Genomic DNA, 25,818 nt, shown 5'->3' with positions numbered 1-25,818 from the left:
CTCTCCCAATATCTATCTATCTATCTATCTATCTATCTATCTATCTATCTATCTATCTATCTATCTATCTATCTATCTATCTATCTATCTATCTATCTATCTATCTATCTATCGATCTATCTATCTATCTATCTATCTATCTATCTATCTATCTATCTATCTATCTATCTATCTATCTATCTATCTATCTATCTATCTATCTATCTATCTATCTATCTATCTATCTATCTTTATATATGGATACCTGCGTACACATACATATAGATATGCCATGCATTCCTTTAGATTTGTTCCAACCTCTTACCATTTATTTGAGAATCCCTACTTTTCAAGTGACTGCAAATGAAGTCATTTCCGGCACTTTTTGGCCGGTGCAAGGTAACAAAAACACATGACAACTTTTAATAAAAATCATTGGTCTCTTTGTTAACGCGCACTGTCAAACATGGGGCTTTCACACGTCAGGTAAACATGATAACCAATACACAACAGAAGCAGATGTAGATTGCTTATCAATGCCGGGATAGAACAGTTGTGAATTGAGTAGAAGAAGGGCCCCTGAATTGATACTTATTATATACAGCCTGTAAGATAATGAAAAATGCAGGCTAGGAAAGGAGATGCAAATATCAATGTATTAGAAAAATACATAAAGAGGAGTGATTTGCTTTTATTCATTCAAGGCTAGAAAAAATCAACATACTATTGCAAGCATTCATACACCACCAAATAGAAATAAACAATTCTGACATTAAACGTAAAGGTGACGATGCATTTGTATCATCACCTTGAGAAGGGTCACCGAGGAATTGAGCCCAGGGCTTCTGCACTTAAACACCAGAAACACTCCACTAAACTAAGATGCCTGTTGGTGCCAAAAATTCCCAAAGTTAATGCGTGTTCTAGGTGAGCAATGAACAGAATGCAGGGCTCTTTTCAAAGCGAGGTCTTTGAATCAACAGATACATCCACATGCCAATTACTTTAGTGTTTTTAGGAGAATTCACTTTCTTGGAACGAGTCTGCATGAAACCATCTTCAGGGCCTGGACAATTTCATGGCAAAACGGCACCTCTCAACATTGCAGCCAAGACAATATAACAACTGTTTCTGCCCGGTTTCGAACCGGGGACCTTTCGCGTGTGAGGCGAACGTGATAACCACTACACTACAGAAACAGATGTCTACAGTTGATTCTTCTGTGATGAAACTTCTCAAAACAGGCTATTCCAAGGGCCTCTGGTTTTAGATTTCTTTCATGCAACCTTCCCAGACAGCCCTAGCTGAACGCTTGTATATGCCATGCAAGTTCAGCATTTTTGCAAAATGCTTAAAGAGAAATGTTTCCTAGTTGCTCAGGCAGGGCAAGGTTAAAAGCATGAGACTCTAGCAAATATTCATCCACTACTGCAAAGAGAAAATTGATATTGGCTTTGAAATGCATATTGCAATACTACTTTAAAAAAGCACCAATGAAAGGGCTCGTCCGGGATTTGAACCCGGGACCTCTCGCACCCAAAGCGAGAATCATACCCCTAGACCAACGAGCCTTCGAAAGGCCCGCACCTCTGAAAAGCTAATACCAGCTCTAAGCACGCAATGAAGATCATGCTGGGGACTTTTTCATGCTTGGTCTGTGAATATACATGAAATTCAGTGTCAACTTACCCTTTCTCAAATGATATCACTATCATTTATAAGTGTCCCCTTTTATTTTGTCCCAGCATTGGACACGTCTTACAGAAAGTCAGCACTTATTTATCTATTTCTGCATTGGCTAGACCCTAAAGAGAAAGAATAAAAAGCTGTTCATAGCAACATAAGAAACACATGTTGCATTTTCTCTCAAATGCTTATTCCCTTTGTGCAAATCGGAATGCCAAGGTGAATAACTGGGCCACAGATTCTGGCTAATTATCTTTCCCTTGAATGCAAGTAGCAATAAAAACGGCCTAATGCAGGACTAAAGCATTCCATGCAAGCCTCTAACATCATAACATAACTGAGCTGCTGGTAGCAAGCTAAGCAATACCTTCCCAAAATGAGAAGTACATGTGCTAATCCGCTCAATCAGCGCTCGATCAGGCGAGATATAGAAAAGGTGGAAAGGGTCCAAATGGCTGTCCCTTCCTTTTTAGGGTGGGTCCTTCTGACTATCATAGGATTGCTTGTAAGAGTGGCCAGGGTCAGAGAAAAAACTTTCAACCCTTCTTAGTGTTCTATCCAGAAGCAGGCATTTTCTGTGCCTTTAATTTCAGGCTTTTCCCAGCAGTCTCTGTTCTGCCTATGTAAATTAACAAAAGCAGTGCTTATTCATCACTTACTCTAATGTCCTTACTGTCCAGAAAGCTCTGCCTAAGTATGCTTTTTTTCTTTTTCAGTGAAATTCTAAATGTTTTTTCTGCCCAGTCTATGGCAGTAGAATGCTGCTTATGATGCCACATTTTTTTGAATCACCAAGGTACAACTACAGAGGAATATATGAGTCTGAACGACATGGAACTCTTAGCTAACACATCACAATGTGTGATGCTTGCCAACCAAGCACTAGATTCTGGAGCGCTGATGATCAGAACATTCTGCTCCTGAAGGAAAGGAAAGACAGCTTGATGGAAAATAAAGTCTCAGTTTATAGTAACGCTCTCTCTCTCCCAATATCTATCTATCTATCTATCTATCTATCTATCTATCTATCTATCTATCTATCTATCTATCTATCTATCTATCTATCTATCTATCTATCTATCTATCTATCTATCTATCTATCTATCTATCTATCTATCTATCTATCTATCTATCTATCTATCTATCTATCTATCTATCTATCTATCTATCTTTATATATGGATACCTGCGTACACATACATATAGATATGCCATGCATTCCTTTAGATTTGTTCCAACCTCTTACCATTTATTTGAGAATCCCTACTTTTCAAGTGACTGCAAATGAAGTCATTTCCGGCACTTTTTGGCCGGTGCAAGGTAACAAAAACACATGACAACTTTTAATAAAAATCATTGGTCTCTTTGTTAACGCGCACTGTCAAACATGGGGCTTTCACACGTCAGGTAAACATGATAACCAATACACAACAGAAGCAGATGTAGATTGCTTATCAATGCCGGGATAGAACAGTTGTGAATTGAGTAGAAGAAGGGCCCCTGAATTGATACTTATTATATACAGCCTGTAAGATAATGAAAAATGCAGGCTAGGAAAGGAGATGCAAATATCAATGTATTAGAAAAATACATAAAGAGGAGTGATTTGCTTTTATTCATTCAAGGCTAGAAAAAATCAACATACTATTGCAAGCATTCATACACCACCAAATAGAAATAAACAATTCTGACATTAAACGTAAAGGTGACGATGCATTTGTATCATCACCTTGAGAAGGGTCACCGAGGAATTGAGCCCAGGGCTTCTGCACTTAAACACCAGAAACACTCCACTAAACTAAGATGCCTGTTGGTGCCAACAATTCCCAAAGTTAATGCGTGTTCTAGGTGAGCAATGAACAGAATGCAGAGCTCTTTTCAAAGCGAGGTCTGTGAATCAACAGATACATCCACATGCCAATTACTTTAGTGTTTTTAAGAGAATTCACTTTCTTGGAACGAGTCTGCATGAAACCATCTTCAGGGCCTGGACAATTTCATGGCAAAACGGCACCTCTCAACATTGCAGCCAAGACAATATAACAACTGTTTCTGCCCGGTTTCGAACCGGGGACCTTTCGCGTGTGAGGCGAACGTGATAACCACTACACTACAGAAACAGATGTCTACAGTTGATTCTTCTGTGATGAAACTTCTCAAAACAGGCTATTCCAAGGGCCTCTGGTTTTAGATTTCTTTCATGCAACCTTCCCAGACAGCCCTAGCTGAACGCTTGTATATGCCATGCAAGTTCAGCATTTTTGCAAAATGCTTAAAGAGAAATGTTTCCTATTTGCTCAGGCAGGGCAAGGTTAAAAGCATGAGACTCTAGCAAATATTCATCCACTACTGCAAAGAGAAAATTGATATTGGCTTTGAAATGCATACTGCAATACTACTTTAAAAAAGCACCAATGAAAGGGCTCGTCCGGGATTTGAACCCGGGACCTCTCGCACCCAAAGCGAGAATCATACCCCTAGACCAACGAGCCTTCGAAAGGCCCGCACCTCTGAAAAGCTAATACCAGCTCTAAGCACGCAATGAAGATCATGCTGGGGACTTTTTCATGCTTGGTCTGTGAATATACATGAAATTCAGTGTCAACTTACCCTTTCTCAAATGATATCACTATCATTTATAAGTGTCCCCTTTTATTTTGTCCCAGCATTGGACACGTCTTACAGAAAGTCAGCACTTATTTATCTATTTCTGCATTGGCTAGACCCTAAAGAGAAAGAATAAAAAGCTGTTCATAGCAACATAAGAAACACATGTTGCATTTTCTCTCAAATGCTTATTCCCTTTGTGCAAATCGGAATGCCAAGGTGAATAACTGGGCCACAGATTCTGGCTAATTATCTTTCCCTTGAATGCAAGTAGCAATAAAAACGGCCTAATGCAGGACTAAAGCATTCCTTGCAAGCCTCTAACATCATAACATAACTGAGCTGCTGGTAGCAAGCTAAGCAATACCTTCCCAAAATGAGAAGTACATGTGCTAATCCGCTCAATCAGCGCTCGATCAGGTTGCGATCAGGCGAGATATAGAAAAGGTGGAAAGGGTCCAAATGGCTGTCCCTTCCTTTTCAGGGTGGGTCCTTCTGACTATCATAGGATTGCTTGTAAGAGTGGCCAGGGTCAGAGAAAAAACTTTCAACCCTTCTTAGTGTTCTATCCAGAAGCAGGCATTTTCTGTGCCTTTAATTTCAGGCTTTTCCCAGCAGTCTCTGTTCTGCCTATGTAAATTAACAAAAGCAGTGCTTATTCATCACTTACTCTAATGTCCTTACTGTCCAGAAAGCTCTGCCTAAGTATGCTTTTTTTCTTTTTCAGTGAAATTCTAAATGTTTTTTCTGCCCAGTCTATGGCAGTAGAATGCTGCTTATGATGCCACATTTTGTTGAATCACCAAGGTACGACTACAGAGGAATATATGAGTCTGAACGACATGGAACTCTTAGCTAACACATCACAATGTGTGATGCTTGCCAACCAAGCACTAGATTCTGGAGCGCTGATGATCAGAACATTCTGCTCCTGAAGGAAAGGAAAGACAGCTTGATGGAAAATAAAGTCTCAGTTTATAGTAACGCTCTCTCTCTCCCAATATCTATCTATCTATCTATCTATCTATCTATCTATCTATCTATCTATCTATCTATCTATCTATCTATCTATCTATCTATCTATCTATCTATCTATCTATCTATCTATCTATCTATCTATCTATCTATCTATCTATCTATCTATCTATCTATCTATCTATCTATCTATCTATCTATCTATCTATCTATCTATCTATCTATCTATCTATCTATGTATCTATCTATCTATCTATCTATCTTTATATATGGATACCTGCGTACACATACATATAGATATGCCATGCATTCCTTTAGATTTGTTCCAACCTCTTACCATTTATTTGAGAATCCCTACTTTTCAAGTGACTGCAAATGAAGTCATTTCCGGCACTTTTTGGCCGGTGCAAGGTAACAAAAACACATGACAACTTTTAATAAAAATTCATTGGTCTCTTTGTTAACGCGCACTGTCAAACATGGGGCTTTCACACGTCAGGTAAACATGATAACCAATACACAACAGAAGCAGATGTAGATTGCTTATCAATGCCGGGATAGAACAGTTGTGAATTGAGTAGAAGAAGGGCCCCTGAATTGATACTTATTATATACAGCCTGTAAGATAATGAAAAATGCAGGCTAGGAAAGGAGATGCAAATATCAATGTATTAGAAAAATACATAAAGAAGAGTGATTTGCTTTTATTCATTCAAGGCTAGAAAAAATCAACATACTATTGCAAGCATTCATACACCACCAAATAGAAATAAACAATTCTGACATTAAACGTAAAGGTGACGATGCATTTGTATCATCACCTTGAGAAGGGTCACCGAGGAATTGAGCCCAGGGCTTCTGCACTTAAACACCAGAAACACTCCACTAAACTAAGATGCCTGTTGGTGCCAACAATTCCCAAAGTTAATGCGTGTTCTAGGTGAGCAATGAACAGAATGCAGGGCTCTTTTCAAAGCGAGGTCTGTGAATCAACAGATACATCCACATGCCAATTACTTTAGTGTTTTTAAGAGAATTCACTTTCTTGGAACGAGTCTGCATGAAACCATCTTCAGGGCCTGGACAATTTCATGGCAAAACGGCACCTCTCAACATTGCAGCCAAGACAATATAACAACTGTTTCTGCCCGGTTTCGAACCGGGGACCTTTCGCGTGTGAGGCGAACGTGATAACCACTACACTACAGAAACAGATGTCTACAGTTGATTCTTCTGTGATGAAACTTCTCAAAACAGGCTATTCCAAGGGCCTCTGGTTTTAGATTTCTTTCATGCAACCTTCCCAGACAGCCCTAGCTGAACGCTTGTATATGCCATGCAAGTTCAGCATTTTTGCAAAATGCTTAAAGAGAAATGTTTCCTATTTGCTCAGGCAGGGCAAGGTTAAAAGCATGAGACTCTAGCAAATATTCATCCACTACTGCAAAGAGAAAATTGATATTGGCTTTGAAATGCATACTGCAATACTACTTTAAAAAAGCACCAATGAAAGGGCTCGTCCGGGATTTGAACCCGGGACCTCTCGCACCCAAAGCGAGAATCATACCCCTAGACCAACGAGCCTTCGAAAGGCCCGCACCTCTGAAAAGCTAATACCAGCTCTAAGCACGCAATGAAGATCATGCTGGGGACTTTTTCATGCTTGGTCTGTGAATATACATGAAATTCAGTGTCAACTTACCCTTTCTCAAATGATATCACTATCATTTATAAGTGTCCCCTTTTATTTTGTCCCAGCATTGGACACGTCTTACAGAAAGTCAGCACTTATTTATCTATTTCTACATTGGCTAGACCCTAAAGAGAAAGAATAAAAAGCTGTTCATAGCAACATAAGAAACACATGTTGCATTTTCTCTCAAATGCTTATTCCCTTTGTGCAAATCGGAATGCCAAGGTGAATAACTGGGCCACAGATTCTGGCTAATTATCTTTCCCTTGAATGCAAGTAGCAATAAAAACGGCCTAATGAAGGACTAAAGCATTCCATGCAAGCCTCTAACATCATAACATAACTGAGCTGCTGGTAGCAAGCTAAGCAATACCTTCCCAAAATGAGAAGTACATGTGCTAATCCGCTCAATCAGCGCTCGATCAGGCTCGATCAGGCGAGATATAGAAAAGGTGGAAAGGGTCCAAATGGCTGTCCCTTCCTTTTTAGGGTGGGTCCTTCTGACTATCATAGGATTGCTTGTAAGAGTGGCCAGGGTCAGAGAAAAAACTTTCAACCCTTCTTAGTGTTCTATCCAGAAGCAGGCATTTTCTGTGCCTTTAATTTCAGGCTTTTCCCAGCAGTCTCTGTTCTGCCTATGTAAATTAACAAAAGCAGTGCTTATTCATCACTTACTCTAATGTCCTTACTGTCCAGAAAGCTCTGCCTAAGTATGCTTTTTTTCTTTTTCAGTGAAATTCTAAATGTTTTTTCTGCCCAGTCTATGGCAGTAGAATGCTGCTTATGATGCCACATTTTGTTGAATCACCAAGGTACAACTACAGAGGAATATATGAGTCTGAACGACATGGAACTCTTAGCTAACACATCACAATGTGTGATGCTTGCCAACCAAGCACTAGATTCTGGAGCGCTGATGATCAGAACATTCTGCTCCTGAAGGAAAGGAAAGACAGCTTGATGGAAAATAAAGTCTCAGTTTATAGTAACGCTCTCTCTCTCCCAATATCTATCTATCTATCTATCTATCTATCTATCTATCTATCTATCTATCTATCTATCTATCTATCTATCTATCTATCTATCTATCTATCTATCTATCTATCTATCTATCTATCTATCTATCTATCTATCTATCTATCTATCTATCTATCTATCTATCTATCTATCTATCTATCTATCTATCTATCTATCTATCTATCTATCTATCTATCTATCTATCTATCTATCTATCTATCTATCTATCTATCTATCTATCTATCTATCTTTATATATGGATACCTGCGTACACATACATATAGATATGCTATGCATTCCTTTAGATTTGTTCCAACCTCTTACCATTTATTTGAGAATCCCTACTTTTCAAGTGACTGCAAATGAAGTCATTTCCGGCACTTTTTGGCCGGTGCAAGGTAACAAAAACACATGACAACTTTTAATAAAAATCATTGGTCTCTTTGTTAACGCGCACTGTCAAACATGGGGCTTTCACACGTCAGGTAAACATGATAACCAATACACAACAGAAGCAGATGTAGATTGCTTATCAATGCCGGGATAGAACAGTTGTGAATTGAGTAGAAGAAGGGCCCCTGAATTGATACTTATTATATACAGCCTGTAAGATAATGAAAAATGCAGGCTAGGAAAGGAGATGCAAATATCAATGTATTAGAAAAATACATAAAGAGGAGTGATTTGCTTTTATTCATTCAAGGCTAGAAAAAATCAACATACTATTGCAAGCATTCATACACCACCAAATAGAAATAAACAATTCTGACATTAAACGTAAAGGTGACGATGCATTTGTATCATCACCTTGAGAAGGGTCACCGAGGAATTGAGCCCAGGGCTTCTGCACTTAAACACCAGAAACACTCCACTAAACTAAGATGCCTGTTGGTGCCAACAATTCCCAAAGTTAATGCGTGTTCTAGGTGAGCAATGAACAGAATGCAGGGCTCTTTTCAAAGCGAGGTCTGTGAATCAACAGATACATCCACATGCCAATTACTTTAGTGTTTTTAAGAGAATTCACTTTCTTGGAACGAGTCTGCATGAAACCATCTTCAGGGCCTGGACAATTTCATGGCAAAACGGCACCTCTCAACATTGCAGCCAAGACAATATAACAACTGTTTCTGCCCGGTTTCGAACCGGGGACCTTTCGCGTGTGAGGCGAACGTGATAACCACTACACTACAGAAACAGATGTCTACAGTTGATTCTTCTGTGATGAAACTTCTCAAAACAGGCTATTCCAAGGGCCTCTGGTTTTAGATTTCTTTCATGCAACCTTCCCAGACAGCCCTAGCTGAACGCTTGTATATGCCATGCAAGTTCAGCATTTTTGCAAAATGCTTAAAGAGAAATGTTTCCTATTTGCTCAGGCAGGGCAAGGTTAAAAGCATGAGACTCTAGCAAATATTCATCCATTACTGCAAAGAGAAAATTGATATTGGCTTTGAAATGCATACTGCAATACTACTTTAAAAAAGTACCAATGAAAGGGCTCGTCCGGGATTTGAACCCGGGACCTCTCGCACCCAAAGCGAGAATCATACCCCTAGACCAACGAGCCTTCGAAAGGCCCGCACCTCTGAAAAGCTAATACCAGCTCTAAGCACGCAATGAAGATCATGCTGGGGACTTTTTCATGCTTGGTCTGTGAATATACATGAAATTCAGTGTCAACTTACCCTTTCTCAAATGATATCACTATCATTTATAAGTGTCCCCTTTTATTTTGCCCCAGCATTGGACACGTCTTACAGAAAGTCAGCACTTATTTATCTATTTCTGCATTGGCTAGACCCTAAAGAGAAAGAATAAAAAGCTGTTCATAGCAACATAAGAAACACATGTTGCATTTTCTCTCAAATGCTTATTCCCTTTGTGCAAATCGGAATGCCAAGGTGAATAACTGGGCCACAGATTCTGGCTAATTATCTTTCCCTTGAATGCAAGTAGCAATAAAAACGGCCTAATGCAGGACTAAAGCATTCCATGCAAGCCTCTAACATCATAACATAACTGAGCTGCTGGTAGCAAGCTAAGCAATACCTTCCCAAAATGAGAAGTACATGTGCTAATCCGCTCAATCAGGCTCGATCAGGCGAGATATAGAAAAGGTGGAAAGGGTCCAAATGGCTGTCCCTTCCTTTTTAGGGTGGGTCCTTCTGACTATCATAGGATTGCTTGTAAGAGTGGCCAGGGTCAGAGAAAAAACTTTCAACCCTTCTTAGTGTTCTATCCAGAAGCAGGCATTTTCTGTGCCTTTAATTTCAGGCTTTTCCCAGCAGTCTCTGTTCTGCCTATGTAAATTAACAAAAGCAGTGCTTATTCATCACTTACTCTAATGTCCTTACTGTCCAGAAAGCTCTGCCTAAGTATGCTTTTTTTCTTTTTCAGTGAAATTCTAAATGTTTTTTCTGCCCAGTCTATGGCAGTAGAATGCTGCTTATGATGCCACATTTTGTTGAATCACCAAGGTACAACTACAGAGGAATATATGAGTCTGAACGACATGGAACTCTTAGCTAACACATCACAATGTGTGATGCTTGCCAACCAAGCACTAGATTCTGGAGCGCTGATGATCAGAACATTCTGCTCCTGAAGGAAAGGAAAGACAGCTTGATGGAAAATAAAGTCTCAGTTTATAGTAACGCTCTCTCTCTCCCAATATCTATCTATCTATCTATCTATCTATCTATCTATCTATCTATCTATCTATCTATCTATCTATCTATCTATCTATCTATCTATCTATCTATCTATCTATCTATCTATCTATCTATCTATCTATCTATCTATCTATCTATCTATCTATCTATCTATCTATCTATCTTTATATATGGATACCTGCGTACACATACATATAGATATGCCATGCATTCCTTTAGATTTGTTCCAACCTCTTACCATTTATTTGAGAATCCCTACTTTTCAAGTGACTGCAAATGAAGTCATTTCCGGCACTTTTTGGCCGGTGCAAGGTAACAAAAACACATGACAACTTTTAATAAAAATCATTGGTCTCTTTGTTAACGCGCACTGTCAAACATGGGGCTTTCACACGTCAGGTAAACATGATAACCAATACACAACAGAAGCAGATGTAGATTGCTTATCAATGCCGGGATAGAACAGTTGTGAATTGAGTAGAAGAAGGGCCCCTGAATTGATACTTATTATATACAGCCTGTAAGATAATGAAAAATGCAGGCTAGGAAAGGAGATGCAAATATCAATGTATTAGAAAAATACATAAAGAGGAGTGATTTGCTTTTATTCATTCAAGGCTAGAAAAAATCAACATACTATTGCAAGCATTCATACACCACCAAATAGAAATAAACAATTCTGACATTAAACTTAAAGGTGACGATGCATTTGTATCATCACCTTGAGAAGGGTCACCGAGGAATTGAGCCCAGGGCTTCTGCACTTAAACACCAGAAACACTCCACTAAACTAAGATGCCTGTTGGTGCCAACAATTCCCAAAGTTAATGCGTGTTCTAGGTGAGCAATGAACAGAATGCAGGGCTCTTTTCAAAGCGAGGTCTGTGAATCAACAGATACATCCACATGCCAATTACTTTAGTGTTTTTAAGAGAATTCACTTTCTTGGAACGAGTCTGCATGAAACCATCTTCAGGGCCTGGACAATTTCATGGCACAACGGCACCTCTCAACATTGCAGCCAAGACAATATAACAACTGTTTCTGCCCGGTTTCGAACCGGGGACCTTTCGCGTGTGAGGCGAACGTGATAACCACTACACTACAGAAACAGATGTCTACAGTTGATTCTTCTGTGATGAAACTTCTCAAAACAGGCTATTCCAAGGGCCTCTGGTTTTAGACTTCTTTCATGCAACCTTCCCAGACAGCCCTAGCTGAACGCTTGTATATGCCATGCAAGTTCAGCATTTTTGCAAAATGCTTAAAGAGAAATGTTTCCTATTTGCTCAGGCAGGGCAAGGTTAAAAGCATGAGACTCTAGCAAATATTCATCCACTACTGCAAAGAGAAAATTGATATTGGCTTTGAAATGCATACTGCAATACTACTTTAAAAAAGCACCAATGAAAGGGCTCGTCCGGGATTTGAACCCGGGACCTCTCGCACCCAAAGCGAGAATCATCCCCCTAGACCAACGAGCCTTCGAAAGGCCCGCACCTCTGAAAAGCTAATACCAGCTCTAAGCACGCAATGAAGATCATGCTGGGGACTTTTTCATGCTTGGTCTGTGAATATACATGAAATTCAGTGTCAACTTACCCTTTCTCAAATGATATCACTATCATTTATAAGTGTCCCCTTTTATTTTGTCCCAGCATTGGACACGTCTTACAGAAAGTCAGCACTTATTTATCTATTTCTACATTGGCTAGACCCTAAAGAGAAAGAATAAAAAGCTGTTCATAGCAACATAAGAAACACATGTTGCATTTTCTCTCAAATGCTTATTCCCTTTGTGCAAATCGGAATGCCAAGGTGAATAACTGGGCCACAGATTCTGGCTAATTATCTTTCCCTTGAATGCAAGTAGCAATAAAAACGGCCTAATGAAGGACTAAAGCATTCCATGCAAGCCTCTAACATCATAACATAACTGAGCTGCTGGTAGCAAGCTAAGCAATACCTTCCCAAAATGAGAAGTACATGTGCTAATCCGCTCAATCAGCGCTCGATCAGGCTCGATCAGGCGAGATATAGAAAAGGTGGAAAGGGTCCAAATGGCTGTCCCTTCCTTTTTAGGGTGGGTCCTTCTGACTATCATAGGATTGCTTGTAAGAGTGGCCAGGGTCAGAGAAAAAACTTTCAACCCTTCTTAGTGTTCTATCCAGAAGCAGGCATTTTCTGTGCCTTTAATTTCAGGCTTTTCCCAGCAGTCTCTGTTCTGCCTATGTAAATTAACAAAAGCAGTGCTTATTCATCACTTACTCTAATGTCCTTACTGTCCAGAAAGCTCTGCCTAAGTATGCTTTTTTTCTTTTTCAGTGAAATTCTAAATGTTTTTTCTGCCCAGTCTATGGCAGTAGAATTCTGCTTATGATGCCACATTTTGTTGAATCACCAAGGTACAACTACAGAGGAATATATGAGTCTGAACGACATGGAACTCTTAGCTAACACATCACAATGTGTGATGCTTGCCAACCAAGCACTAGATTCTGGAGCGCTGATGATCAGAACATTCTGCTCCTGAAGGAAAGGAAAGACAGCTTGATGGAAAATAAAGTCTCAGTTTATAGTAACGCTCTCTCTCTCCCAATATCTATCTATCTATCTATCTATCTATCTATCTATCTATCTATCTATCTATCTATCTATCTATCTATCTATCTATCTATCTATCTATCTATCTATCTATCTATCTATCTATCTATCTATCTATCTATCTATCTATCTATCTATCTATCTTTATATATGGATACCTGCGTACACATACATATAGATATGCTATGCATTCCTTTAGATTTGTTCCAACCTCTTACCATTTATTTGAGAATCCCTACTTTTCAAGTGACTGCAAATGAAGTCATTTCCGGCACTTTTTAGCCGGTGCAAGGTAACAAAAACACATGACAACTTTTAATAAAAATCATTGGTCTCTTTGTTAACGCGCACTGTCAAACATGGGGCTTTCACACGTCAGGTAAACATGATAACCAATACACAACAGAAGCAGATGTAGATTGCTTATCAATGCCGGGATAGAACAGTTGTGAATTGAGTAGAAGAAGGGCCCCTGAATTGATACTTATTATATACAGCCTGTAAGATAATGAAAAATGCAGGCTAGGAAAGGAGATGCAAATATCAATGTATTAGAAAAATACATAAAGAGGAGTGATTTGCTTTTATTCATTCAAGGCTAGAAAAAATCAACATACTATTGCAAGCATTCATACACCACCAAATAGAAATAAACAATTCTGACATTAAACGTAAAGGTGACGATGCATTTGTATCATCACCTTGAGAAGGGTCACCGAGGAATTGAGCCCAGGGCTTCTGCACTTAAACACCAGAAACACTCCACTAAACTAAGATGCCTGTTGGTGCCAACAATTCCCAAAGTTAATGCGTGTTCTAGGTGAGCAATGAACAGAATGCAGGGCTCTTTTCAAAGCGAGGTCTGTGAATCAACAGATACATCCACATGCCAATTACTTTAGTGTTTTTAAGAGAATTCACTTTCTTGGAACGAGTCTGCATGAAACCATCTTCAGGGCCTGGACAATTTCATGGCAAAACGGCACCTCTCAACATTGCAGCCAAGACAATATAACAACTGTTTCTGCCCGGTTTCGAACCGGGGACCTTTCGCGTGTGAGGCGAACGTGATAACCACTACACTACAGAAACAGATGTCTACAGTTGATTCTTCTGTGATGAAACTTCTCAAAACAGGCTATTCCAAGGGCCTCTGGTTTTAGATTTCTTTCATGCAACCTTCCCAGACAGCCCTAGCTGAACGCTTGTATATGCCATGCAAGTTCAGCATTTTTGCAAAATGCTTAAAGAGAAATGTTTCCTATTTGCTCAGGCAGGGCAAGGTTAAAAGCATGAGACTCTAGCAAATATTCATCCATTACTGCAAAGAGAAAATTGATATTGGCTTTGAAATGCATACTGCAATACTACTTTAAAAAAGTACCAATGAAAGGGCTCGTCCGGGATTTGAACCCGGGACCTCTCGCACCCAAAGCGAGAATCATACCCCTAGACCAACGAGCCTTCGAAAGGCCCGCACCTCTGAAAAGCTAATACCAGCTCTAAGCACGCAATGAAGATCATGCTGGGGACTTTTTCATGCTTGGTCTGTGAATATACATGAAATTCAGTGTCAACTTACCCTTTCTCAAATGATATCACTATCATTTATAAGTGTCCCCTTTTATTTTGCCCCAGCATTGGACACGTCTTACAGAAAGTCAGCACTTATTTATCTATTTCTGCATTGGCTAGACCCTAAAGAGAAAGAATAAAAAGCTGTTCATAGCAACATAAGAAACACATGTTGCATTTTCTCTCAAATGCTTATTCCCTTTGTGCAAATCGGAATGCCAAGGTGAATAACTGGGCCACAGATTCTGGCTAATTATCTTTCCCTTGAATGCAAGTAGCAATAAAAACGGCCTAATGCAGGACTAAAGCATTCCATGCAAGCCTCTAACATCATAACATAACTGAGCTGCTGGAAGCAAGCTAAGCAATACCTTCCCAAAATGAGAAGTACATGTGCTAATCCGCTCAATCAGCGCTCGATCAGGCTCGATCAGGCGAGATATAGAAAAGGTGGAAAGGGTCCAAATGGCTGTCCCTTCCTTTTTAGGGTGGGTCCTTCTGACTATCATAGGATTGCTTGTAAGAGTGGCCAGGGTCAGAGAAAAAACTTTCAACCCTTCTTAGTGTTCTATCCAGAAGCAGGCATTTTCTGTGCCTTTAATTTCAGGCTTTTCCCAGCAGTCTCTGTTCTGCCTATGTAAATTAACAAAAGCAGTGCTTATTCATCACTTACTCTAATGTCCTTACTGTCCAGAAAGCTCTGCCTAAGTATGCTTTTTTTCTTTTTCAGTGAAATTCTAAATGTTTTTTCTGCCCAGTCTATGGCAGTAGAATGCTGCTTATGATGCCACATTTTGTTGAATCACCAAGGTACAACTACAGAGGAATATATGAGTCTGAACGACATGGAACTCTTAGCTAACACATCACAATGTGTGATGCTTGCCAACCAAGCACTAGATTCTGGAGCGCTGATGATCAGAACATTCTGCTCCTGAAGGAAAGGAAAGACAGCTTGATGGAAAATAAAGTCTCAGTTTATAGTAACGCTCTCTCTCTCCCAATATCTATCTATCTATCTATCTATCTATCTATCTATCTATCTATCTATCTATCTATCTATCTATCTATCTATCTATCTATCTATCTATCTATCTATCTATCTATCTATCTATCTATCTATCTATCTATCTATCTATCTATCTATCTATCTTTCTTTATATATGGATACCTGCGTACACATACATATAGATATGCCATGCATTCCTTTAGATTTGTTCCAACCTCTTACCATTTATTTGAGAATCCCTACTTTTCAAGTGACTGCAAATGAAGTCATTTCCGGCACTTTTTGGCCGGTGCAAGGTAACAAAAACACATGACAACTTTTAATAAAAATCATTGGTCTCTTTGTTAACGCGCACTGTCAAACATGGGGCTTTCACACGTCAGGTAAACATGATAACCAATACACAACAGAAGCAGATGTAGATTGCTTATCAATGCCGGGATAGAACAGTTGTGAATTGAGTAGAAGAAGGGCCCCTGAATTGATACTTATTATATACAGCCTGTAAGATAATGAAAAATGCAGGCTAGGAAAGGAGATGCAAATATCAATGTATTAGAAAAGTACATAAAGAGGAGTGATTTGCTTTTATTCATTCAAGGCTAGAAAAAATCAACATACTATTGCAAGCATTCATACACCACCAAATAGAAATAAACAATTCTGACATTAAACGTAAAGGTGACGATGCATTTGTATCATCACCTTGAGAAGGGTCACCGAGGAATTGAGCCCAGGGCTTCTGCACTTAAACACCAGAAACACTCCACTAAACTAAGATGCCTGTTGGTGCCAACAATTCCCAAAGTTAATGCGTGTTCTAGGTGAGCAATGAACAGAATGCAGGGCTCTTTTCAAAGCGAGGTCTGTGAATCAACAGATACATCCACATGCCAATTACTTTAGTGTTTTTAAGAGAATTCACTTTCTTGGAACGAGTCTGCATGAAACCATCTTCAGGGCCTGGACAATTTCATGGCAAAACGGCACCTCTCAACATTGCAGCCAAGACAATATAACAACTGTTTCTGCCCGGTTTCGAACCGGGGACCTTTCGCGTGTGAGGCGAACGTGATAACCACTACACTACAGAAACAGATGTCTACAGTTGATTCTTCTGTGATGAAACTTCTCAAAACAGGCTATTCCAAGGGCCTCTGGTTTTAGATTTCTTTCATGCAACCTTCCCAGACAGCCCTAGCTGAACGCTTGTATATGCCATGCAAGTTCAGCATTTTTGCAAAATGCTTAAAGAGAAATGTTTCCTATTTGCTCAGGCAGGGCAAGGTTAAAAGCATGAGACTCTAGCAAATATTCATCCACTACTGCAAAGAGAAAATTGATATTGGCTTTGAAATGCATACTGCAATACTACTTTAAAAAAGCACCAATGAAAGGGCTCGTCCGGGATTTGAACCCGGGACCTCTCGCACCCAAAGCGAGAATCATACCCCTAGACCAACGAGCCTTCGAAAGGCCCGCACCTCTGAAAAGCTAATACCAGCTCTAAGCACGCAATGAAGATCATGCTGGGGACTTTTTCATGCTTGGTCTGTGAATATACATGAAATTCAGTGTCAACTTACCCTTTCTCAAATGATATCACTATCATTTATAAGTGTCCCCTTTTATTTTGTCCCAGCATTGGACACGTCTTACAGAAAGTCAGCACTTATTTATCTATTTCTGCATTGGCTAGACCCTAAAGAGAAAGAATAAAAAGCTGTTCATAGCAACATAAGAAACACATGTTGCATTTTCTCTCAAATGCTTATTCCCTTTGTGCAAATCGGAATGCCAAGGTGAATAACTGGGCCACAGATTCTGGCTAATTATCTTTCCCTTGAATGCAAGTAGCAATAAAAACGGCCTAATGCAGGACTAAAGCATTCCTTGCAAGCCTCTAACATCATAACATAACTGAGCTGCTGGTAGCAAGCTAAGCAATACCTTCCCAAAATGAGAAGTACATGTGCTAATCCGCTCAATCAGCGCTCGATCAGGTTGCGATCAGGCGAGATATAGAAAAGGTGGAAAGGGTCCAAATGGCTGTCCCTTCCTTTTCAGGGTGGGTCCTTCTGACTATCATAGGATTGCTTGTAAGAGTGGCCAGGGTCAGAGAAAAAACTTTCAACCCTTCTTAGTGTTCTATCCAGAAGCAGGCATTTTCTGTGCCTTTAATTTCAGGCTTTTCCCAGCAGTCTCTGTTCTGCCTATGTAAATTAACAAAAGCAGTGCTTATTCATCACTTACTCTAATGTCCTTACTGTCCAGAAAGCTCTGCCTAAGTATGCTTTTTTTCTTTTTCAGTGAAATTCTAAATGTTTTTTCTGCCCAGTCTATGGCAGTAGAATGCTGCTTATGATGCCACATTTTGTTGAATCACCAAGGTACGACTACAGAGGAATATATGAGTCTGAACGACATGGAACTCTTAGCTAACACATCACAATGTGTGATGCTTGCCAACCAAGCACTAGATTCTGGAGCGCTGATGATCAGAACATTCTGCTCCTGAAGGAAAGGAAAGACAGCTTGATGGAAAATAAAGTCTCAGTTTATAGTAACGCTCTCTCTCACCCAATATCTATCTATCTATCTATCTATCTATCTATCTATCTATCTATCTATCTATCTATCTATCTATCTATCTATCTATCTATCTATCTATCTATCTATCTATCTATCTATCTATCTATCTATCTATCTATCTATCTATCTATCTATCTATCTATCTATCTATCTATCTATCTATCTATCTATCTTTATATATGGATACCTGCGTACACATACATATAGATATGCCATGCATTCCTTTAGATTTGTTCCAACCTCTTACCATTTATTTGAGAATCCCTACTTTTCAAGTGACTGCAAATGAAGTCATTTCCGGCACTTTTTGGCCGGTGCAAGGTAACAAAAACACATGACAACTTTTAATAAAAATCATTGGTCTCTTTGTTAACGCGCACTGTCAAACATGGGGCTTTCACACGTCAGGTAAACATGATAACCAATACACAACAGAAGCAGATGTAGATTGCTTATCAATGCCGGGATAGAACAGTTGTGAATTGAGTAGAAGAAGGGCCCCTGAATTGATACTTATTATATACAGCCTGTAAGATAATGAAAAATACAGGCTAGGAAAGGAGATGCAAATATCAATGTATTAGAAAAATACATAAAGAAGAGTGATTTGCTTTTATTCATTCAAGGCTAGAAAAAATCAACATACTATTGCAAGCATTCATACACCACCAAATAGAAATAAACAATTCTGACATTAAACGTAAAGGTGACGATGCATTTGTATCATCACCTTGAGAAGGATCACCGAGGAATTGAGCCCAGGGCTTCTGCACTTAAACACCAGAAACACTCCACTAAACTAAGATGCCTGTTGGTGCCAACAATTCCCAAAGTTAATGCGTGTTCTAGGTGAGCAATGAACAGAATGCAGGGCTCTTTTCAAAGCGAGGTCTGTGAATCAACAGATACATCCACATGCCAATTACTTTAGTGTTTTTAAGAGAATTCACTTTCTTGGAACGAGTCTGCATGAAACCATCTTCAGGGCCTGGACAATTTCATGGCAAAACGGCACCTCTCAACATTGCAGCCAAGACAATATAACAACTGTTTCTGCCCGGTTTCGAACCGGGGACCTTTCGCGTGTGAGGCGAACGTGATAACCACTACACTACAGAAACAGATGTCTACAGTTAATTCTTCTGTGATGAAACTTCTCAAAACAGGCTATTCCAAGGGCCTCTGGTTTTAGATTTCTTTCATGCAACCTTCCCAGACAGCCCTAGCTGAACGCTTGTATATGCCATGCAAGTTCAGCATTTTTGCAAAATGCTTAAAGAGAAATGTTTCCTATTTGCTCAGGCAGGGCAAGGTTAAAAGCATGAGACTCTAGCAAATATTCATCCACTACTGCAAAGAGAAAATTGATATTGGCTTTGAAATGCATACTTCAATACTACTTTAAAAAAGCACCAATGAAAGGGCTCATCCGGGATTTGAACCCGGGACCTCTCGCACCCAAAGCGAGAATCATACCCCTAGACCAACGAGCCTTCGAAAGGCCCGCACCTCTGAAAAGCTAATACCAGCTCTAAGCACGCAATGAAGATCATGCTGGGGACTTTTTCATGCTTGGTCTGTGAATATACATGAAATTCAGTGTCAACTTACCCTTTCTCAAATGATATCACTATCATTTATAAGTGTCCCCTTTTATTTTGTCCCAGCATTGGACACGTCTTACAGAAAGTCAGCACTTATTTATCTATTTCTGCATTGGCTAGACCCTAAAGAGAAAGAATAAAAAGCTGTTCATAGCAACATAAGAAACACATGTTGCATTTTCTCTCAAATGCTTATTCCCTTTGTGCAAATCGGAATGCCAAGGTGAATAACTGGGCCACAGATTCTGGCTAATTATCTTTCCCTTGAATGCAAGTAGCAATAAAAACGGCCTAATGCAGGACTAAAGCATTCCATGCAAGCCTCTAACATCATAACATAACTGAGCTGCTGGTAGCAAGCTAAGCAATACCTTCCCAAAATGAGAAGTACATGTGCTAATCCGCTCAATCAGCGCTCGATCAGGCTCGATCAGGCGAGATATAGAAAAGGTGGAAAGGGTCCAAATGGCTGTCCCTTCCTTTTTAGGGTGGGTCCTTCTGACTATCATAGGATTGCTTGTAAGAGTGGCCAGGGTCAGAGAAAAAACTTTCAACCCTTCTTAGTGTTCTATCCAGAAGCAGGCATTTTCTGTGCCTTTAATTTCAGGCTTTTCCCAGCAGTCTCTGTTCTGCCTATGTAAATTAACAAAAGCAGTGCTTATTCATCACTTACTCTAATGTCCTTACTGTCCAGAAAGCTCTGCCTAAGTATGCTTTTTTTCTTTTTCAGTGAAATTCTAAATGTTTTTTCTGCCCAGTCTATGGCAGTAGAATGCTGCTTATGATGCCACATTTTGTTGAATCACCAAGGTACAACTACAGAGGAATATATGAGTCTGAACGACATGGAACTCTTAGCTAACACATCACAATGTGTGATGCTTGCCAACCAAGCACTAGATTCTGGAGCGCTGATGATCAGAACATTCTGCTCCTGAAGGAAAGGAAAGACAGCTTGATGGAAAATAAAGTCTCAGTTTATAGTAACGCTCTCTCTCTCCCAATATCTATCTATCTATCTATCTATCTATCTATCTATCTATCTATCTATCTATCTATCTATCTATCTATCTATCTATCTATCTATCTATCTATCTATCTATCTATCTATCTATCTATCTATCTATCTATCTATCTATCTTTCTTTATATATGGATACCTGCGTACACATACATATAGATATGCCATGCATTCCTTTAGATTTGTTCCAACCTCTTACCATTTATTTGAGAATCCCTACTTTTCAAGTGACTGCAAATGAAGTCATTTCCGGCACTTTTTGGCCGGTGCAAGGTAACAAAAACACATGACAACTTTTAATAAAAATCATTGGTCTCTTTGTTAACGCGCACTGTCAAACATGGGGCTTTCACACGTCAGGTAAACATGATAACCAATACACAACAGAAGCAGATGTAGATTGCTTATCAATGCCGGGATAGAACAGTTGTGAATTGAGTAGAAGAAGGGCCCCTGAATTGATACTTATTATATACAGCCTGTAAGATAATGAAAAATGCAGGCTAGGAAAGGAGATGCAAATATCAATGTATTAGAAAAATACATAAAGAGGAGTGATTTGCTTTTATTCATTCAAGGCTAGAAAAAATCAACATACTATTGCAAGCATTCATACACCACCAAATAGAAATAAACAATTCTGACATTAAACGTAAAGGTGACGATGCATTTGTATCATCACCTTGAGAAGGGTCACCGAGGAATTGAGCCCAGGGCTTCTGCACTTAAACACCAGAAACACTCCACTAAACTAAGATGCCTGTTGGTGCCAACAATTCCCAAAGTTAATGCGTGTTCTAGGTGAGCAATGAACAGAATGCAGGGCTCTTTTCAAAGCGAGGTCTGTGAATCAACAGATACATCCACATGCCAATTACTTTAGTGTTTTTAAGAGAATTCACTTTCTTGGAACGAGTCTGCATGAAACCATCTTCAGGGCATGGACAATTTCATGGCAAAACGGCACCTCTCAACATTGCAGCCAAGACAATATAACAACTGTTTCTGCCCGGTTTCGAACCGGGGACCTTTCGCGTGTGAGGCGAACGTGATAACCACTACACTACAGAAACAGATGTCTACAGTTGATTCTTCTGTGATGAAACTTCTCAAAACAGGCTATTCCAAGGGCCTCTGGTTTTAGATTTCTTTCATGCAACCTTCCCAGACAGCCCTAGCTGAACGCTTGTATATGCCATGCAAGTTCAGCATTTTTGCAAAATGCTTAAAGAGAAATGTTTCCTATTTGCTCAGGCAGGGCAAGGTTAAAAGCATGAGACTCTAGCAAATATTCATCCACTACTGCAAAGAGAAAATTGATATTGGCTTTGAAATGCATACTGCAATACTACTTTAAAAAAGCACCAATGAAAGGGCTCGTCCGGGATTTGAACCCGGGACCTCTCGCACCCAAAGCGAGAATCATACCCCTAGACCAACGAGCCTTCGAAAGGCCCGCACCTCTGAAAAGCTAATACCAGCTCTAAGCACGCAATGAAGATCATGCTGGGGACTTTTTCATGCTTGGTCTGTGAATATACATGAAATTCAGTGTCAACTTACCCTTTCTCAAATGATATCACTATCATTTATAAGTGTCCCCTTTTATTTTGTCCCAGCATTGGACACGTCTTACAGAAAGTCAGCACTTATTTATCTATTTCTGCATTGGCTAGACCCTAAAGAGAAAGAATAAAAAGCTGTTCATAGCAACATAAGAAACACATGTTGCATTTTCTCTCAAATGCTTATTCCCTTTGTGCAAATCGGAATGCCAAGGTGAATAACTGGGCCACAGATTCTGGCTAATTATCTTTCCCTTGAATGCAAGTAGCAATAAAAACGGCCTAATGCAGGACTAAAGCATTCCTTGCAAGCCTCTAACATCATAACATAACTGAGCTGCTGGTAGCAAGCTAAGCAATACCTTCCCAAAATGAGAAGTACATGTGCTAATCCGCTCAATCAGCGCTCGATCAGGTTGCGATCAGGCGAGATATAGAAAAGGTGGAAAGGGTCCAAATGGCTGTCCCTTCCTTTTCAGGGTGGGTCCTTCTGACTATCATAGGATTGCTTGTAAGAGTGGCCAGGGTCAGAGAAAAAACTTTCAACCCTTCTTAGTGTTCTATCCAGAAGCAGGCATTTTCTGTGCCTTTAATTTCAGGCTTTTCCCAGCAGTCTCTGTTCTGCCTATGTAAATTAACAAAAGCAGTGCTTATTCATCACTTACTCTAATGTCCTTACTGTCCAGAAAGCTCTGCCTAAGTATGCTTTTTTTCTTTTTCAGTGAAATTCTAAATGTTTTTTCTGCCCAGTCTATGGCAGTAGAATGCTGCTTATGATGCCACATTTTGTTGAATCACCAAGGTACGACTACAGAGGAATATATGAGTCTGAACGACATGGAACTCTTAGCTAACACATCACAATGTGTGATGCTTGCCAACCAAGCACTAGATTCTGGAGCGCTGATGATCAGAACATTCTGCTCCTGAAGGAAAGGAAAGACAGCTTGATGGAAAATAAAGTCTCAGTTTATAGTAACGCTCTCTCTCACCCAATATCTATCTATCTATCTATCTATCTATCTATCTATCTATCTATCTATCTATCTATCTATCTATCTATCTATCTATCTATCTATCTATCTATCTATCTATCTATCTATCTATCTATCTATCTATCTATCTATCTATCTATCTATCTATCTATCTATCTATCTATTATATGGATACCTGCGTACACATACATATAGATATGCCATGCATTCCTTTAGATTTGTTCCAACCTCTTACCATTTATTTGAGAATCCCTACTTTTCAAGTGACTGCAAATGAAGTCATTTCCGGCACTTTTTGGCCGGTGCAAGGTAACAAAAACACATGACAACTTTTAATAAAAATCATTGGTCTCTTTGTTAACGCGCACTGTCAAACATGGGGCTTTCACACGTCAGGTAAACATGATAACCAATACACAACAGAAGCAGATGTAGATTGCTTATCAATGCCGGGATAGAACAGTTGTGAATTGAGTAGAAGAAGGGCCCCTGAATTGATACTTATTATATACAGCCTGTAAGATAATGAAAAATACAGGCTAGGAAAGGAGATGCAAATATCAATGTATTAGAAAAATACATAAAGAAGAGTGATTTGCTTTTATTCATTCAAGGCTAGAAAAAATCAACATACTATTGCAAGCATTCATACACCACCAAATAGAAATAAACAATTCTGACATTAAACGTAAAGGTGACGATGCATTTGTATCATCACCTTGAGAAGGATCACCGAGGAATTGAGCCCAGGGCTTCTGCACTTAAACACCAGAAACACTCCACTAAACTAAGATGCCTGTTGGTGCCAACAATTCCCAAAGTTAATGCGTGTTCTAGGTGAGCAATGAACAGAATGCAGGGCTCTTTTCAAAGCGAGGTCTGTGAATCAACAGATACATCCACATGCCAATTACTTTAGTGTTTTTAAGAGAATTCACTTTCTTGGAACGAGTCTGCATGAAACCATCTTCAGGGCCTGGACAATTTCATGGCAAAACGGCACCTCTCAACATTGCAGCCAAGACAATATAACAACTGTTTCTGCCCGGTTTCGAACCGGGGACCTTTCGCGTGTGAGGCGAACGTGATAACCACTACACTACAGAAACAGATGTCTACAGTTAATTCTTCTGTGATGAAACTTCTCAAAACAGGCTATTCCAAGGGCCTCTGGTTTTAGATTTCTTTCATGCAACCTTCCCAGACAGCCCTAGCTGAACGCTTGTATATGCCATGCAAGTTCAGCATTTTTGCAAAATGCTTAAAGAGAAATGTTTCCTATTTGCTCAGGCAGGGCAAGGTTAAAAGCATGAGACTCTAGCAAATATTCATCCACTACTGCAAAGAGAAAATTGATATTGGCTTTGAAATGCATACTGCAATACTACTTTAAAAAAGCACCAATGAAAGGGCTCGTCCGGGATTTGAACCCGGGACCTCTCGCACCCAAAGCGAGAATCATACCCCTAGACCAACGAGCCTTCGAAAGGCCCGCACCTCTGAAAAGCTAATACCAGCTCTAAGCACGCAATGAAGATCATGCTGGGGACTTTTTCATGCTTGGTCTGTGAATATACATGAAATTCAGTGTCAACTTACCCTTTCTCAAATGATATCACTATCATTTATAAGTGTCCCCTTTTATTTTGTCCCAGCATTGGACACGTCTTACAGAAAGTCAGCACTTATTTATCTATTTCTACATTGGCTAGACCCTAAAGAGAAAGAATAAAAAGCTGTTCATAGCAACATAAGAAACACATGTTGCATTTTCTCTCAAATGCTTATTCCCTTTGTGCAAATCGGAATGCCAAGGTGAATAACTGGGCCACAGATTCTGGCTAATTATCTTTCCCTTGAATGCAAGTAGCAATAAAAACGGCCTAATGCAGGACTAAAGCATTCCATGCAAGCCTCTAACATCATAACATAACTGAGCTGCTGGTAGCAAGCTAAGCAATACCTTCCCAAAATGAGAAGTACATGTGCTAATCCGCTCAATCAGCGCTCGATCAGGCTCGATCAGGCGAGATATAGAAAAGGTGGAAAGGGTCCAAATGGCTGTCCCTTCCTTTTTAGGGTGGGTCCTTCTGACTATCATAGGATTGCTTGTAAGAGTGGCCAGGGTCAGAGAAAAAACTTTCAACCCTTCTTAGTGTTCTATCCAGAAGCAGGCATTTTCTGTGCCTTTAATTTCAGGCTTTTCCCAGCAGTCTCTGTTCT

At 39.6% G+C, this 25,818-nt stretch overlaps 19 non-coding genes across 19 annotated transcripts; all 19 read right to left on the bottom strand.

Annotated features, from left to right (window-relative positions):
• Positions 1 to 1,105: 1,105 nt before the first annotated feature.
• On the bottom strand, positions 1,106 to 1,178 carry TRNAV-CAC (transfer RNA valine (anticodon CAC)). Its single transcript has one exon. It is a non-coding gene; the product is annotated as a tRNA-Val (tRNA).
• A 300-nt stretch (positions 1,179 to 1,478) lies between these two features.
• Positions 1,479 to 1,550, bottom strand: TRNAP-UGG (transfer RNA proline (anticodon UGG)). The gene has a single exon. It is a non-coding gene; the product is annotated as a tRNA-Pro (tRNA).
• Positions 1,551 to 3,711: 2,161 nt separating this feature from the next.
• TRNAV-CAC (transfer RNA valine (anticodon CAC)) lies at positions 3,712 to 3,784 on the bottom strand. The gene has a single exon. It is a non-coding gene; the product is annotated as a tRNA-Val (tRNA).
• A 300-nt stretch (positions 3,785 to 4,084) lies between these two features.
• TRNAP-UGG (transfer RNA proline (anticodon UGG)) lies at positions 4,085 to 4,156 on the bottom strand. The gene has a single exon. It is a non-coding gene; the product is annotated as a tRNA-Pro (tRNA).
• A 2,229-nt stretch (positions 4,157 to 6,385) lies between these two features.
• TRNAV-CAC (transfer RNA valine (anticodon CAC)) lies at positions 6,386 to 6,458 on the bottom strand. The gene has a single exon. It is a non-coding gene; the product is annotated as a tRNA-Val (tRNA).
• Positions 6,459 to 6,758: 300 nt separating this feature from the next.
• On the bottom strand, positions 6,759 to 6,830 carry TRNAP-UGG (transfer RNA proline (anticodon UGG)). Its single transcript has one exon. It is a non-coding gene; the product is annotated as a tRNA-Pro (tRNA).
• Positions 6,831 to 9,081: 2,251 nt separating this feature from the next.
• Positions 9,082 to 9,154, bottom strand: TRNAV-CAC (transfer RNA valine (anticodon CAC)). Its single transcript has one exon. It is a non-coding gene; the product is annotated as a tRNA-Val (tRNA).
• Positions 9,155 to 9,454: 300 nt separating this feature from the next.
• On the bottom strand, positions 9,455 to 9,526 carry TRNAP-UGG (transfer RNA proline (anticodon UGG)). The gene has a single exon. It is a non-coding gene; the product is annotated as a tRNA-Pro (tRNA).
• A 2,144-nt stretch (positions 9,527 to 11,670) lies between these two features.
• On the bottom strand, positions 11,671 to 11,743 carry TRNAV-CAC (transfer RNA valine (anticodon CAC)). Its single transcript has one exon. It is a non-coding gene; the product is annotated as a tRNA-Val (tRNA).
• A 2,511-nt stretch (positions 11,744 to 14,254) lies between these two features.
• TRNAV-CAC (transfer RNA valine (anticodon CAC)) lies at positions 14,255 to 14,327 on the bottom strand. Its single transcript has one exon. It is a non-coding gene; the product is annotated as a tRNA-Val (tRNA).
• A 300-nt stretch (positions 14,328 to 14,627) lies between these two features.
• TRNAP-UGG (transfer RNA proline (anticodon UGG)) lies at positions 14,628 to 14,699 on the bottom strand. The gene has a single exon. It is a non-coding gene; the product is annotated as a tRNA-Pro (tRNA).
• Positions 14,700 to 16,842: 2,143 nt separating this feature from the next.
• TRNAV-CAC (transfer RNA valine (anticodon CAC)) lies at positions 16,843 to 16,915 on the bottom strand. The gene has a single exon. It is a non-coding gene; the product is annotated as a tRNA-Val (tRNA).
• A 300-nt stretch (positions 16,916 to 17,215) lies between these two features.
• On the bottom strand, positions 17,216 to 17,287 carry TRNAP-UGG (transfer RNA proline (anticodon UGG)). Its single transcript has one exon. It is a non-coding gene; the product is annotated as a tRNA-Pro (tRNA).
• A 2,172-nt stretch (positions 17,288 to 19,459) lies between these two features.
• Positions 19,460 to 19,532, bottom strand: TRNAV-CAC (transfer RNA valine (anticodon CAC)). Its single transcript has one exon. It is a non-coding gene; the product is annotated as a tRNA-Val (tRNA).
• Positions 19,533 to 19,832: 300 nt separating this feature from the next.
• Positions 19,833 to 19,904, bottom strand: TRNAP-UGG (transfer RNA proline (anticodon UGG)). The gene has a single exon. It is a non-coding gene; the product is annotated as a tRNA-Pro (tRNA).
• Positions 19,905 to 22,035: 2,131 nt separating this feature from the next.
• TRNAV-CAC (transfer RNA valine (anticodon CAC)) lies at positions 22,036 to 22,108 on the bottom strand. The gene has a single exon. It is a non-coding gene; the product is annotated as a tRNA-Val (tRNA).
• A 300-nt stretch (positions 22,109 to 22,408) lies between these two features.
• Positions 22,409 to 22,480, bottom strand: TRNAP-UGG (transfer RNA proline (anticodon UGG)). The gene has a single exon. It is a non-coding gene; the product is annotated as a tRNA-Pro (tRNA).
• A 2,151-nt stretch (positions 22,481 to 24,631) lies between these two features.
• Positions 24,632 to 24,704, bottom strand: TRNAV-CAC (transfer RNA valine (anticodon CAC)). Its single transcript has one exon. It is a non-coding gene; the product is annotated as a tRNA-Val (tRNA).
• Positions 24,705 to 25,004: 300 nt separating this feature from the next.
• On the bottom strand, positions 25,005 to 25,076 carry TRNAP-UGG (transfer RNA proline (anticodon UGG)). Its single transcript has one exon. It is a non-coding gene; the product is annotated as a tRNA-Pro (tRNA).
• Positions 25,077 to 25,818: the final 742 nt, after the last annotated feature.

The sequence above is a fragment of the Lissotriton vulgaris genome, unplaced genomic scaffold (assembly GCF_964263255.1).
Source record: "Lissotriton vulgaris unplaced genomic scaffold, aLisVul1.2 SCAFFOLD_595, whole genome shotgun sequence".
NCBI lineage: Eukaryota > Metazoa > Chordata > Amphibia > Caudata > Salamandridae > Lissotriton > Lissotriton vulgaris.
Note: the sequence above shows the minus strand (reverse complement) of the source record. Positions and strands in the feature narration are given on the sequence as shown.